Source organism: Oryx dammah, unplaced genomic scaffold, assembly GCF_014754425.2.
Source record: "Oryx dammah isolate SB20612 unplaced genomic scaffold, SCBI_Odam_1.1 HiC_scaffold_2, whole genome shotgun sequence".
NCBI classification, from domain to species: domain Eukaryota; kingdom Metazoa; phylum Chordata; class Mammalia; order Artiodactyla; family Bovidae; genus Oryx; species Oryx dammah.
In genome coordinates, this window is record NW_024070186.1 from 137,178,462 (window position 1) to 137,193,070 (window position 14,609).

Below are 14,609 nucleotides of genomic sequence, written 5' to 3' on the forward strand. Positions count from 1 at the left end.
GCTTTGGAGTCAGACATATCCGAGTACCATTTAGTACTAGATGCCTTACTTCACTTCAGTTGCCTGGTGTTTAAAACGGGGATAAGAATACCTGCATCACAGGGATGTTGGAAGATTTTAAAGAAATAAAATTGATATGACGATGAAAATTCTTTGCATTTGTCCCTGTCCTGGGATGCTGATAGTGAGGCACAGATTTTCAGAGCATCAAGATTACGATAATATAGGCTTAGTGAAACTACTAAGTATAATTTAATGCTTTTCATTTAGATCATATTTTAATTATGCATGTCTGAAGGCCAGATCATATTTCTGGATAATTAAGTGCCAAATGGCAAAACTGTTGAAATTGAGACAGAATTTTTGTCTCAAATTTGAGCATGAAATAATATATTGTTAAATAAAAATAGGTTCAACTCTAAGGTGTAAACAAATGTAATTTCTAAATGTGGCAAAGGCAGCTGAAAATGATCAGGAAGCCAGTGCTAGAAATTCACCTGTTTTTCTTGCTGGTATTTCTGATGTATAAATCATATGGGATTTGTTGTTTTTCTACTTACATGATTTTTCTAAATTTTTAAACTATTTACAGGGGAAAAAAGTCATCCTAAGATAACTGCAGAGAAAGTAGAATTTCCAGAGTTAATGAAGCACTGAGAAATAAATTTTAGTCCAGTTAACCAAGGACTAAGTTCTCGATCAGTATGCTTCTTGGGGTGTAGGACCCTCAACATTGCCAGTATGGGTCTGTATGGCACAGAACCTTTTGCATTCTAATTGTTCTGCGTGCTCAGTATATCTCCTTGATGAGTTTTTGGAAGGGACATTATGGGCGTGTGTCATGTGTTTCGTAAGACGATTGGCCTGATTTCTTCCAAGAAGACAATATCAAGAGGAAAAGGGTGAGTGAGTACGTGTGGTGATGGAAAATTCTGCATAGGGCTTAAAAAGATAACTTGTGCAAATAAAGACTAGGTGAACTGACTCAATAAGAGCCAACACAGAAACAACCTAGTTATTATACAAACCTAGAGCAGTGGAGAAGCATTGGAGAAATACATTTCTAAAACCCTCCTCAGAGATTCTGAGTAGATTCAGGTAAGGTCAGTGGGTCTGTGTCTCTCTCAGGTTATTTTCAATAATCACCCAAACTTGGGAACTTCTGAGTCGTTTGGAAAACTCTGTGCAGATGACTGGTGTCCGTGCTCCGTCACTTGTAGAATGTTTTTTCTTGAGCTTCACGAACTTTTGAGTCCACCTTCAGTGAGACCAAACTTAGATATCTTGGCCTAATTTGAATATCAAAATAATATTTCAGAATTTAGGGAAACCTACTTAGGTAAATAAAGCACCATATCTTAGAAGATTTAATTTTTAATGAAAAAAATTGTTTTAGATGACATTATGTCAGTTGTTCTCAAGTCTCCCGAACAGACCTGGTCATTTATGATTAATTCTGCGTATAGTTGTATTAGTTTGCTGGGGCTGCCATAACAAAGAACCACAAATTGGGTGACTTAAAAAACAGAAAGTTACTGTCTCACAGTTCTGGAGGCTAAAGATCTGAGAGCAAGGTTATGGTAGGATTGGTTCCTTTTCCAAAAAACTTTGAAGTATAGTTAGTGGATTTACAATATTGATTTCAGGCGTACAGCACTGTGCTTCAATATTCTTTAATAGATTATACTCCATTCAAAGTTATTATAAAATAACAGCTGTATATATATGTGCTGGATGATCAATACTTGTAAGCTTATTGTATACTTAATAGTTGGTACCTCTCAATCCCATACTCCTCTCCTCCCCCTCTCTCTCTGCTGATAACCACAAGTTCTATATTTGTGAGTCTTTTTGTTTTGCATATATATTCACTTGTATTCGTTTTTTATTCCATGTGCAAGTGATATCATACAGTATTGATCTTTCTCTGACTTAATTCACCAAGTATAATATTCTCCAGGTCCACCCACATTGCTGCAAATGGCAGAATTTCATTCTTGTTAATGGATGAGCAGTATTCCATTATATATATGTGAGATTATATATATATAAATTATGAAATTTTATATATATGGATATAGATATATATGGTGGTGATTTAGTCATGTCCCACTCTTTGCGACTGCATAGACTGTAGCCCACCAGGCTCCTCTCTCCATGGGATTTCCCAGACAAGAATACTGGAGCAGGTTGCCATTTCCTTCTCCACATCTTAATCAATCATCTGTTGATGGGCACTTGGGTTGCTTCCATGTCTTGGCTATTGTAATAGTGCTGTTATGAACATTAGAGTACACTTATCTTTTCAAATTTGTGTTTTCATTTTGTTTGTATGCCCAGGGATGGAATTGTTGGATCACATGGCAATTCTATTTTTAGTTTTTGAAGAACTTCCATACTATTTTTCATAGTCAGTCAGTTCAGTCACTCTGTCATGTACGATTCTTTGCAACCCCGTGGACTGCAGCGTGCCAGGCTTCCCTGTCCATCACAAAGTCCCAGAGCTTGCTTAAACTCATGTCCATCAAGTCGGTGATGCCGTCCAATCATCTCATCCTCTGTCGTCCCCTTCTCCTCCTGCCTTCAAGTTTCCCAGCATCAGGGTCTTTTCCAATGGGTTGATTCTTTGCATCAGGTGGCCAAAGTATTGGAGCTGCAGCTTCAGCATCAGTCCTTGCAATGAATATTCAAGGTTGATTTCCTTTAGAATTGCCTGATCTCCTTGCAATGCAAGGGACTCTCAAGAGTCTTCTCCAACACCACAATTCAAAAGCATCAGTTCTTCAGAGCTCAGCTTTCTTTATAGTCCATCTCTCACTTCCATACACAACTACTCGAAAAACCATAGCTTTGCCTATACGGACCTTTGTTGGCAAAGTAAGGTCTCTGCTTTTTAATATGCTGTCTAGGTTTGCCACAGCTTTTTCTTCCAAGGAGCAAGCGTCTTTAATTTCTTGGCTGCAGTCACCATCTGCAATGATTTTGGAGCCCAGGAAAATAAAGTCTGTCAATGTTTCCATTGTTTCCCCATCTATTTGCCATGAAATGATGGGACCGGATGCCATGATCTTCATTTTTTGAATGTTGAGTTTTCAGCTAGCTTTTTCACTCTTTCACTTTCATCAAGAGGCTCTTTAGTTCCTCTTTGCTTTCTGCCATATTGCATATCTGAGATTATTGATATTTCTCCCGGCAGTCTTGATTCCAGCTTGTGCTTCATCAAGCCTGTCGTTTCATATGATGTACTCTGCATATAAGTTAAATAAGCAAGGTGACAATATACAGCCTTTTCCATAATAGTTAAATGTTTTCATTAGTAGCTGTATCAATTTACATTCCCATCAACAGTATACAAGGGTTCCGTCTTCTCCGCATCCTCACCAACATTGATTTGTAAGACTTTTCAGTGATAGCCATTCCGACAGGTGTGAGGTAACGTGGTTTTGATTTGCATTTTTGATCATTAGTGATGACCATAATATCATGTACCTTTTGGCCAGTCATATGTTTTTGAAAAAGTATCTCTTCAGGTTTTCTGCCCCTTTTTTAAAAAATTATTTTTAATTGAAAAATAATTAATTTACAAAATTTTTGTTGGCTTCTGCCAAACATCAACATGAATCAACCATAAGTATATGTATGTCCCCTCCCTCTTGAACCTCCTTCCCATCTCCCTCCCTACCCCTCCCCTCTAGGTTGTTAGCCCCTGTTTGGGTTCCCTGAGTTATACACCAAATTCCCATTGCCTGCCCATTTTTTAATCAGTTTGTCTTTGATATTGAGTTGCATGAACATTTTATATATTTTGGATATTAAACCTTTACCCATCTTATTGTTTGCACATTTCTCTCTTTTAGTAAGATGTCTTTTTGTTTTGTCGACAGTTTCCTTTGCTGTGCAAGAGCTTTTCAATTTAATTAGGTCCCATTTGTTCGTTTTCGCTTTTGTTTCCTTTGTGTTAGGAGTCAGGCCCAACAAAATATTATAGTTTGTTTCAAAGAGTATTGTCCCTGTGCTTTCTTTTAGGAGTTTAATGGTTTCTGGCCTTATATTTAGGTCTCTAATTCATTTTTAGTTTAGTTTCTATATGGTATGAGAAAATGTTCTAATTTCATTCTTTAACATGTAGCAGTCCAGTTTTCCCACTTACTGGAAGTCCACTTATTGAAGAGACTGGCTTTTCTCCATTGTGTGTTCTTGCTGCCTTTGTCATAGATTAATTGGCCATAGGTGTGTGGGCTTATTCTGGGCATTCTGTCCTGTTCCATTTATCTGTTTTTGTGCCAGTACCATATTGTTTTGATTATCATAGCTTTGTAGTATAGTCTGAAGTCAGTGAGCATGCATGATTTCTTCAGCTTTGTTCTTTACCCTCAAGGTTGCTTTGGCTATTGGGGATCTTTTGTGGTTCCAAATAAGTTATAGGATTTTTGTTCTAGTTCTGTAAAAAATGTCATGTGTGAAATTATCCTTCAATTGAAAAATATAAAAATTTTTTTAAATGTCATGGGTGTTTTGATAGGAATTGCATTGCATTGATAGATTGCCTAAGGTAATATGGACATTTTAACAATATTTTTCCAATCCATGAACATGGAATTTATTTTCATTTAGTTGTGTTTTCAGTTTCTTTCATCATCTTACAGTTTTAGAGTATAGGTCTTTCATCACCTTGGTTAAGTTTATTTCCAGGTATTTTATTCTTTTTGATACAATTGTAAATGGGATTCTTTTTCTTAAATTCCCTTTGCGATAGTTCATTGTTAGAGTATAGAAAAACAACACAATTCTGTACATTAATCTTGCCTCCTAAAACGTTGGTGAGTTTATTTCTTAGTTCTAATAGCTTTCTTGGTGGAGGAGGTTGGTTCCTTCTGATTGTTGTGAGGGAAGTCCTCTCTCCATGGCTTGTAGATGGCTGTCTTCTCTCTGGGTCCCTTCAGGTCACCGTCCCTCTGTGTCTATCACTGTGTCCTAGTTTTCCCTTTTTATAAGGACACCACTCCTATTGGATGAAGACCCAACCCTAATGACCTTATTTGAACTAATCGTATCTTCAACAACCCTATTTTCAAATAAGGTAACATTCTCAGGTACTGGAGATTAGAACTGCAGCATAGGAATTTAGGGGCACACAATTCTATCCATAACAGCAATGATGATTGGAAACTGTGAAGCAGAACGAATAAACTAGTGAAAGTTGGACAGAATACATGCCCAGAAAGTTTTCCTTTTTTTCTTAGTTGTTGGTGGTATGGTAAAAAAAATATCAGCACCTAAGTAACTATGCCAATATAGTTTTTTCATAGTTTTAAGTCTCCCCAGTTCTTAACCCAGGAGTATACTATCTTTCAAAGATGGAATGACCATAATACACTATTAACCTCACATCTGCTTGTCAGGTGAAAGAGTCATTGATGAAATGATTATGGATTGTCTTCTTATGAATCTTTCTGACAAGGTGAAACTATTTTTCCAGGGAAATCGATTTTTAAAGTTCTGTATTTCAAGTTGCTAATACAGTTTTTTGTGAACAGCTTTTTTTTTTTTTAATGTTTCAGATAGATAGTGCACATGAGAGAGAGTGAAATGTAAATCACCTTCTCATTCACATTTTTCAGTTTCTGTCCTCAGTTTCCTTCAAGAAACATAACAGATTTTTTTGTTAATTTTTTAAATAAGTACATTAATGGGGTATAAAATTTATAAGGTATAAGAGCATGTAGTGAGAAGTATGATCAGTTTCTTATTTATCCTTCTAGAAATACTTTACACTTATAGAGATACATGTCTGTATTTTTAATACTTATTTTAAAAAACTAATAGTAAATGGATTGGCCATAGGGGTATGAGGGGATATTGAGTGGGAAATGAAAACATTGAACCCTGTTTCTATTAGAAATCATTGGAACTATGCAGGATAATAGTAGGCAGGTGAATCCTGAACCTGGATCTAAATAGAAAACTCAGGGCCAGAGATATAATTGTGGCAGTCATAAGCATGAAGACAAGAATAGGACATGACAGAGGAATAATAAAGGTGGGGGTTGGAGCCCTGACTCTTTTGAGTGTTTGAAAGTTAAGCTAAGGAGTTCAGTTTTGAACATGTTGAAAGTTTGAGAAGTTTATTATGTGTATTAATGAAGTGTTGGATGGATACATGGATATGTGGATCTAGAGTGTGAGGGGTGGGCTGAAAACGGAAGTCATGCGTGTGAAAACTTTGGAGGTTACTCAGGAAGTGATGTAGGGGATGATGAGTGACCAAACCAGGCACTTCACTTATGGAACCATTAAGAAAATGAAGGGGGGGAAAGTGTATGTGTGTGAAAGGTTTGATATTGTGGGAGTCCAATGCTGTCAGCCAGTGGAGAGCTAGTATTCCTGGAAACTTTGGAAGAGCTGTTTCAAACCAACTTTCTGTTCCTGTTGAGAAGGTTTTACTGGTATTTTGAAGAGTTTCTGTTCCTCAATTTTGGATTTTTATTTTTTAGGGGATTGCTGCTTTAGTTGGAGAGAAAAGTACCCAGCAGGGATCCATTTATTGAACACATTTTATTTTGGTATTACAAGCAGTCAGTGTAGGTGTGGGGTGGGGTGGGGCCTTCAGACAGGGTAACACTATAAAATGAGTTTGGAAGACAACTTGCCTGGTTCTATCTGGGTAACCTTAGACAAAACATTTTACCTGTATTTTCCTTTTCCTTAACACTACAATGAGAATCATAGGACCAACTTTGTGGAATTTTTCTGAGAATGATTAGTACGTCTGAGGCACTTAGGCTAGCACATCGGTGCTCTGTAAGCATTGGTTGCTGTCATGATTATTACTGTGTTGTAATAGCAGTATTTGCCTCATATCTTATGGGATTGGGTGACTGTATCCCTTTCCCCAAGACAGTTCTGTCTTTGCCTGTTATCTCACTGTAAATACATACAGCAAAAGATGTTTTGCTCAAGAAAATGTCTCAGTTTGGACAGCAAGATCTACTATTACCCTGCCTTTGACATGTATGAAGTCATGGTGATGTAGTACTTGGCATAAAGAAAGGAAATGTCTGTGTTCACTTTTTCTGACACTGTTCAATGAAAAGCAACACCAATATATTTACATATAATTAAATTTCCTTTGTTTTTAGGTTATTCCTACAAGTCTAGAACATGCACCAGTACTATTATAACGCATGGCATTGTCCCATGCGTTACGTAGGAATATTTACCAGTATGGAAAGTAGTGAAGAAGTGTCAGTTCCAAAACAGGTTTAACTCATTACACCTTCTAAATTTGATTTCATCGGACTTGAATGGTGGAATATTTTGAAAAACTCTTTCCTTATTAAGATAGCATTGTAACAACAGTAAATGAGGTGAAAAATAATTTCACCTAAATGACATCACTACCAAAGACCTTTCTGTTCTATTTCTCTTCTAGTATATTTAATATCCCTATTATTTTTTAAAGTGAACGTCCTCTATTTGATTTCTTTCTCCTATTTGATATTGTATCATATTTGTATATCTTACCTGTTGTTAAAAGTATTTATATATCCATTTTAATAGCTGCATGATGTTTCATTAAGATAATCCTGTATAATTCATTTTTTTCCCCACTTTTGGACCTAGAAGTTGCTTCTGATTTTTGGTTATATGTAATTTGATTTGCATTCCTGGAGTCTCCCCCATTCTTTGAGGTATTTCAGAGCACAAGTATTAAAACAGTGGGTTGTTAGGGCAAGTTAAGTTGTGGGATTTAAGTGAAAGTACTGTTTAGTTATTTCTTATACAACTAAACTAGATTATTTCACAAGCTTCTTTTTGTGAATGCAAAGCACCATTTGAGGAACCTGGTAAGGGGAAAAAGTGAAGTTCGGGCCTTTTTAAGCCAAAGGCATATATATATATACATTAAATCTGAAAGAAAAAAAAAAGGGAGGTGGAGTGAAATCACTCAGGAGAGAGTTGTGTGGGATGAGAAGAAGACCCAAGTCAGCCCTCTGGAGCACAACAGGCTGAAACAAACCATTCTGGGAATGAAGTCATCCATAATGATGGACCAGTTCTGATGGAATGGTTGTCCCAACCCTTAGTTCTGTGGGTTGAAGCATGGATGAGAGCTGAGGAGGATCTAGAAACATAGTTAACATTCAAAACACACCCCACTCAGATTAAATCCTACCAAGTCCAAACGGTTCTTGTCTTCCCACGATATCCCCACCAGCTCTTGAGATGTCTGATTTATAAGATGCAATTTGAAAGCTATATTAGACTATTCTTTCAATATTCTTGGCCATGAAGGGAAGCAGGAAGGCAGAGGAAACAGTAACTAGAGTGGGGTAAAGGTTAGTTACTTTGTGAGGCTGCGGAAAAGGAGTCTGGAAAGAGGAAGGGGTCAAAACAGAATGTGGGTAGGATTGAGTTGACGAAATCAAAGAAAACGTCTTCTGAGATTGAGGGGAAAAGTCAGTGAGGTTGGGAGCAGGTTTAATAGGATTGTGACTGTGGATGGAATATAATTAGATAGTCTCACTTTTCTCCAGGAAGTAAAGGTGAGGTCATACTCTGGGAGGGTGGGGGGTGGGTGGCTAGGTGGTAAGAGGACTGAGGAAAGAGATGAAATTAGAAAGTTTTGGTTGAAGAATGGGAGAGGGAGGAGGCTAACACACACAGAAAAGGGACCTCAGATAATCCTGAGGGCGCAGATGTGGTTTCGGCCATGATGTGTTATGCCTAGCTTGTTCAGCATCTGGTACTAGAGCTGACTAAAATTAAGTATTCAGTGAAAGCGTGCTTGTATGATTTGTTTCAGCTCTGTTGCTTTTATAAAAAGAAATATCCTTTTCCATTCATTTACTACTTGCTTGGAGAGAACTGGAAGCATCTAACCTCAGGAAGACCTGAAGACGTGATTGTTGCTCAGTCACTAAGTTGTGTCCGACTCTTTGCAACCCCGTGGACTGCAGCACGCCAGGCTTCCCTGTCCTTCACCAACTCCTGGAGGTTGCTCAAATTCATGTCCATCAAGTCAGTGATGCCATCCAACCGTCTCATCCTCTGTCTTCCCCCTGCTCTTGCCCTCAATCTTCCCCAGCATCAGAGTCTTTTCTAATGAGTTGGCTCTTTGTATCAGGTGGCCAAAATATTGGAGCTTTCAGCATAAGTCCTTCCAGTGAATTTTGACTGCTTTAGATAGAAATAATCTATCTGATATTTGAAGTGAGTAGATGACTCAAAGTTAAACTTAAAACACTTCAGTGCATTCCCTTGCTCGAAAGTTTTCCTGGACAACATCTAACTTAAAGTCCACACTCTGCCTACCTTTAAACTTTCACAGCTAGCTCTCCACTGCAGCATTTACTCTATGCTTATGCTTGCATATATGTACATGTATATTGTGTGTTCAGTCGCTCAGCTGTGTCTGACTCTTTCCGACCCCATGGACTGAAGCCTGCTAGGCTCCTCTGTCCCTGAAATTCTCCAGGCAAGAATACTGGAGTGTGTTGCCATTTCCTCCTCCAGGGGATCTTCCTGACCCAGGGATCAAACCCAGGTCTCCTGCACTGCAGGCTGATCTTTACCACTGAGTCACCAAGGAAGCCCCACATGTGTGTTTTTTTAAAATAATGTTTTATGCACACTTATTAATTTAACAAATCCTCTGAGACCATCCTATGTCTATTTATCTATTATCTATCATTTATATGTCTATCTAAAATCTTATTTTCAAAACTCTATATTACTTCAGAGTGCTACACTGTAACTTACTTAACCAGTCTCCAATTGGCCACTTCAGTTGATCCCATTTTTTTTGATACGAGTAAAATTATAAGTAGTATTTGTCTATATATCAGTTTTCTTATGTGCAAATGTATCTTTAAACTTCTAGAAGGGAGAGGTATGAGTAAAGCCTATTCTGATAAGCTGTTAAAATCTTCTTTAATTAGTGTAGCAGCTTATGCTTGCAACAGATAAGAGTGCTTTACTTATCTCCTTCCAGTTCCTCACCAATACTCTTATCCAACATTTTTTATGTTTCCTGATCTCTGAGAAGAAAATTTTGTCATGGCTTAAAATTCTACTTCTGTATAGTTAATTGAGCATCTTTTCCTATGTTTCAAAACCATTTGTGGTTTTGAGTCCTATGTTCATATGCTTTGCCCATGTTTCTTTTATATCACAATTCTGCTTATTTGGTGTCTGTATCGTGTGTGTTAGTCACTCAGTCATGTCCGACTCTTTGCGACCCCATGGATTGTAGCCCACCAGGATCTTCTGTCCATGGGATTCTCCAGGCAAGAATACTGGAGTGGGTTGCCATTCCCTTCTCCAGCGGATCTTCCCAACCCAGGGATGGAACCCAAGTCTCCCACATTGCAGGCAGGTTCTTTACCATCTAAGCCGGAGCTCTTAAATATTATAAAAAATAGCCCTTTGTGATATGAAATGCACTTTTTTCCCCTTACCAGGTTACGTTGCTTCTTCCATTCTTCATGTGCTTACCCTTTTCTGATCTTGTAATCCCAATCTTCCTTCCTGCTGCTGCTAAGTCACTTCAGTTGTGTCCAACTCTGTGACCCCATAGACGGCAGCCCACCATGCTCCGCCATCCCTGGGATTCTCCAGGCAAGAACACTGGAGTGGGTTGCCATTTCCTTCTCCAATGCATGAAAGTGAAAAGGGAAAGTGAAGCTGCTCAGTCGTGTCCGACTCTTAGCAACCCCATGGACTGCAGCCCACCAGGCTCCTCCGTCCACGGGACCTTCCAGGCAAGAGTACTGGAGTGGGGTGCCATTGCCTTCTAATCTTCCTTCCTACGCTCCCCTAATTTTTTCCTTCTTGAGATTGTACCTTCTGAGGAAACTGAGCGTCCCCCGTCTTCACCTGTCTGTCTCCTCTCTGTAAGCAGATGTCAACACTTCTCAAAGACAGATCATGTTTATATCTAAATGATCAATGCATAGTAGATTCTCAGTTAAACTTTGTTGATGGAGTAGGAAATGGAAACCCACTCCAGTATTCTTGCCTGGAAAATCCCAGGGACGGAGGAACCTAGCGAGGTACAGACCATGTTATTACAAAGAGTTGGATACCGCTGAGCAACTAGGCACATGCACTCAAACTTTGTTCATAATAATCGAAGCAGTTCTATGTTCATATCAATTCATTGCCCTAAGTGTACCCATCATCGTGTACTTCTTCATCATTTATCCTTGGTTTCTTCAAGTTCCCGGAGTTTTTGCCCAGAGCAGTTTTATGGAATCAGCACAAACTACTAATGGTGAAAATGAGTTATCTTGCACTTGAAAAAGACGTGTTGGTCGTGTGTTAGGTCAACTGTCACGATGGCTACTGGCACTGTGTTCGTTTTATGTTGCTAAGTAGGACATTTTTCCTCATGGCGTCCCAGAACTGTCAACAGTGAGAACATTTCTGGAGAACAGTAGAGTGACCTTGCAATTCTGAGAGGAGACCGTGATGGTGAAGATCTAGTCGTCCCCCCTTACCCCTGAGGCATACAGTCCAAGACCCGCCTTTGGACACCTGGATCTGCAGAGAATACTGAACCCTGTGTTTACTGTGTTTTTCCTACACATACATACCTGTGTTACTGTTTCATTTATAAATAGGCACAGTAAGATTAATAACTAATAATACAGAACAATTATAACAATTTGCTATAATAAAATTTATGTGAATGTAATCCCTCTCAAAAATCTTATTGTACAAATTTAAAGCCTCTTCCATTTAATTAAATACCTGCCCCTCTCAGTGGCTATAACTTGGCACTCTGAAGTGTGACAGCAAAACCATCACAGTTTTTTTTTTTTCCTTTTTCACAATTTACAGATGAAAGATTTATTCTTCCTGTAGATGTTAGCAACCTCAGCAGTTTTTTCTTATTAAGTAAAGTTTTACATTTTCACTTAAAGGAAGCACTTTATGACTTTTCTTGGGCATATTACAATTACCAGCATCACTACACTTGCTAGAGCTATCATTGATAACACAAAGGGTTACCGGGACACGAATGTTCATCTGATGACTGAGAGGGTCACTAAGTGACTAGCAGTACACAGGACAAAAGGATGCTTCATGTCCCAGGCAGGACGAACAGCATGGTGCAGTATTTCGTCACACTGCCCGAACAGTGTGCAGTTTAAAACTTATGGATTGTTTATTCATAACGGTAATATTAAATGGAAAAATGTTTGGACCATGGTTGACTGCAAGTAAGTGAAACCGTGGAAAGTGACACCATGCAGAGGACTACTGTGCCAATGATTTGAAACCTTTTGGACAATCAGCCCTCCATCATTCAGTCTCCACCAGCCTTTTGACCTCCCGATAAGGGGGAAGATGATTTATATGTTCACAGAAACAAGAGAACACAAAGCAAGATAATTACATGAAAGGAAATGTAATCTCTGCCTTGCCAACTTAAAGATACAGTCTGTTACATCCAAGACACTGGATAGTAGCCAACAGAACTTGATGAACACATGTTTTTTTGTAGGTTTGATTTTTTGGTGTGTGATTTTGTAGCATTTTAATTTTCACAATATTATGGGCAAAAGATTTGTAACATAGTGAAGAAAATTCACATAGCAGTTAAATTTGGTAAAAGCCGAACCACCCCCAAGATATCCTTGGGCTGTCATCTAACTCAGCGCCATTTTATGAGGGCTCCCTGGAGGCTCAGTGGTAAAAACCCACCTGACAATGCCGGAGACTCAGGTCTGATCTCTGGGTCAGGCAGATCCCCTGGAATAGGAAATGCCAACTCGCTCCAGCATTCTTGCCTGGAAGATTCCATGGACAGAGGAGCCTGGCAGGCTACGGTCCATGGGGTCACAAGGAATTGGATTCGATTTAGCAACTAAACGCAAACATCATTTTATGAAAATATCAAGATCCAGAAAGGTCTGGATTTACCAAAGCTAATAGAAATGAAATTCAGGTCTCCTAATTCCATTTTTTTGGCTGTGTGGGCTTCTCTAATTGTGCACTGGTTTAGTTGTGGCATGCATATGACATCTTAGTTCCCCAACCAGGGATCAAATCCTCTTCCCCTGAATTGCAAGGCAGATTCTCAACCACTGGACCACCAGGGAAGTCCTGATATTAGATGACTGACTGTATATTGATACATTTTAAATATTTAAAATGTTTACTGGATAGATCATTTGTAATGGTTTCCCACCTAAACTTTCTGATTGGTAATCGTATTCATGCTAGGGAGGGTAATTTGGTAATCGTATTCATGCTAGGGAGGGTAATTTTACAGTAAATCTGCATGCCAAATCCCTGTAAAAGAGCTTGCATTTTAGTTTTTTCTGTCCAGATTTCACAGTGACTATTGAGCATCCACAAGTGGTCTTTTCAGAATTATTTACAAAATAATTTGATCTTACCAGCTGTCAATATCTGATTTTAAATATGGTCTCTATTAGCAATATTAGGAAACATGAAATAATCATATTTCACTTTAACTCAGGTGAAAAAATTTAAGTTTACATTTGTCATGTTCCAGTCACTTTAGACAAAGTTTATAAATTTTAAATACTTTTGTTTTTAATCAGTAAATTTTATTTCATGTCTTTATATGTGTTTGATGAATGATCAATAAGATTCAAAAATAATTTTTCATTGAATTTAGTGAAACAGTCCTATTTTTCTGTTGAAATTTTACAGCTTACTAACTCTGACTCGATGGACGTGAGTGAGTCTGAGTGAACTCTGGGAGATGATGGACAGGGAGGCCTGGCGTGCTGCAGTTCATGAGGTCGCAAAGAGTCGGACATGACTGAGCGACTGAACTGAACTTGATTCTTAACAAATTTATCATCTGTAGACTTTCTGTATGTAAATTAAGCTGGCAGCTCTGAAACCAATTTGCTCATTTATTTTTGGACTTCAAAGGAATACCTCCCTCTCCCCAACCACCTCCAACAAAGGAGATACATATTTTAAAATGTGGCTAAGAAAAATTTCCTAACGAGATCGGTAGCTTAATAGCTACTGATAAAGACTGGTTAAATCAATTAAGGTACATAAATATGAATACCATGAAAATATTAAAGATCATGTTTTAGGAAAAAAACAATGATATAAGAAAATGTTCCACATTTTCAAATTGTGAGACCATAAAATGAGTATATTTCATAACAACAAAACGGAAGTTTATCAAGTAAAAGCTCCCTCTTTTAAACTATAACCACAAATACTTTTCCTTGGAGGAGGGAGATTATTTACAATTACAACCTTTAGTTTGGAAGTTGGAAAAAGAACATCTGATGCCCTCTTGTGGCCAGTAATTTTGATAAAGTGATTTTTCTTTTTCACTGAAATCCAGTCTAAACTAAGAATAATGCCTTAGCTCAGTCAGTAAGGGGCTTCCCTGATAGCTCAGTTGGTAAACAATCCGCCTGCAATGCAGGAGACCCTGCCTGGTTCGATTCCTGGGTTGGGAAGATCTGTTGGAGAAGGGATAGGCTATCCACGCCAGTATTCCTGGGCTTCCCTTGTGGCTCAGCTGGTAAAGAATCTGCCTGGGTTAGAAGATCCCCTGGAGAAGGGAAAAGGCTACCCACTCCAGTATCCTGGCCTAGAGA

At 38.4% G+C, this 14,609-nt stretch overlaps 1 protein-coding gene across 2 annotated transcripts in view; it reads left to right on the forward strand.

Annotated features, from left to right (window-relative positions):
• The window catches only part of CXADR (CXADR Ig-like cell adhesion molecule), a 65,459-nt gene that overhangs the window by 50,103 nt on the left and 747 nt on the right, over window positions 1–14,609 (forward strand). The gene's annotated exons all lie outside the window — the stretch shown is intronic.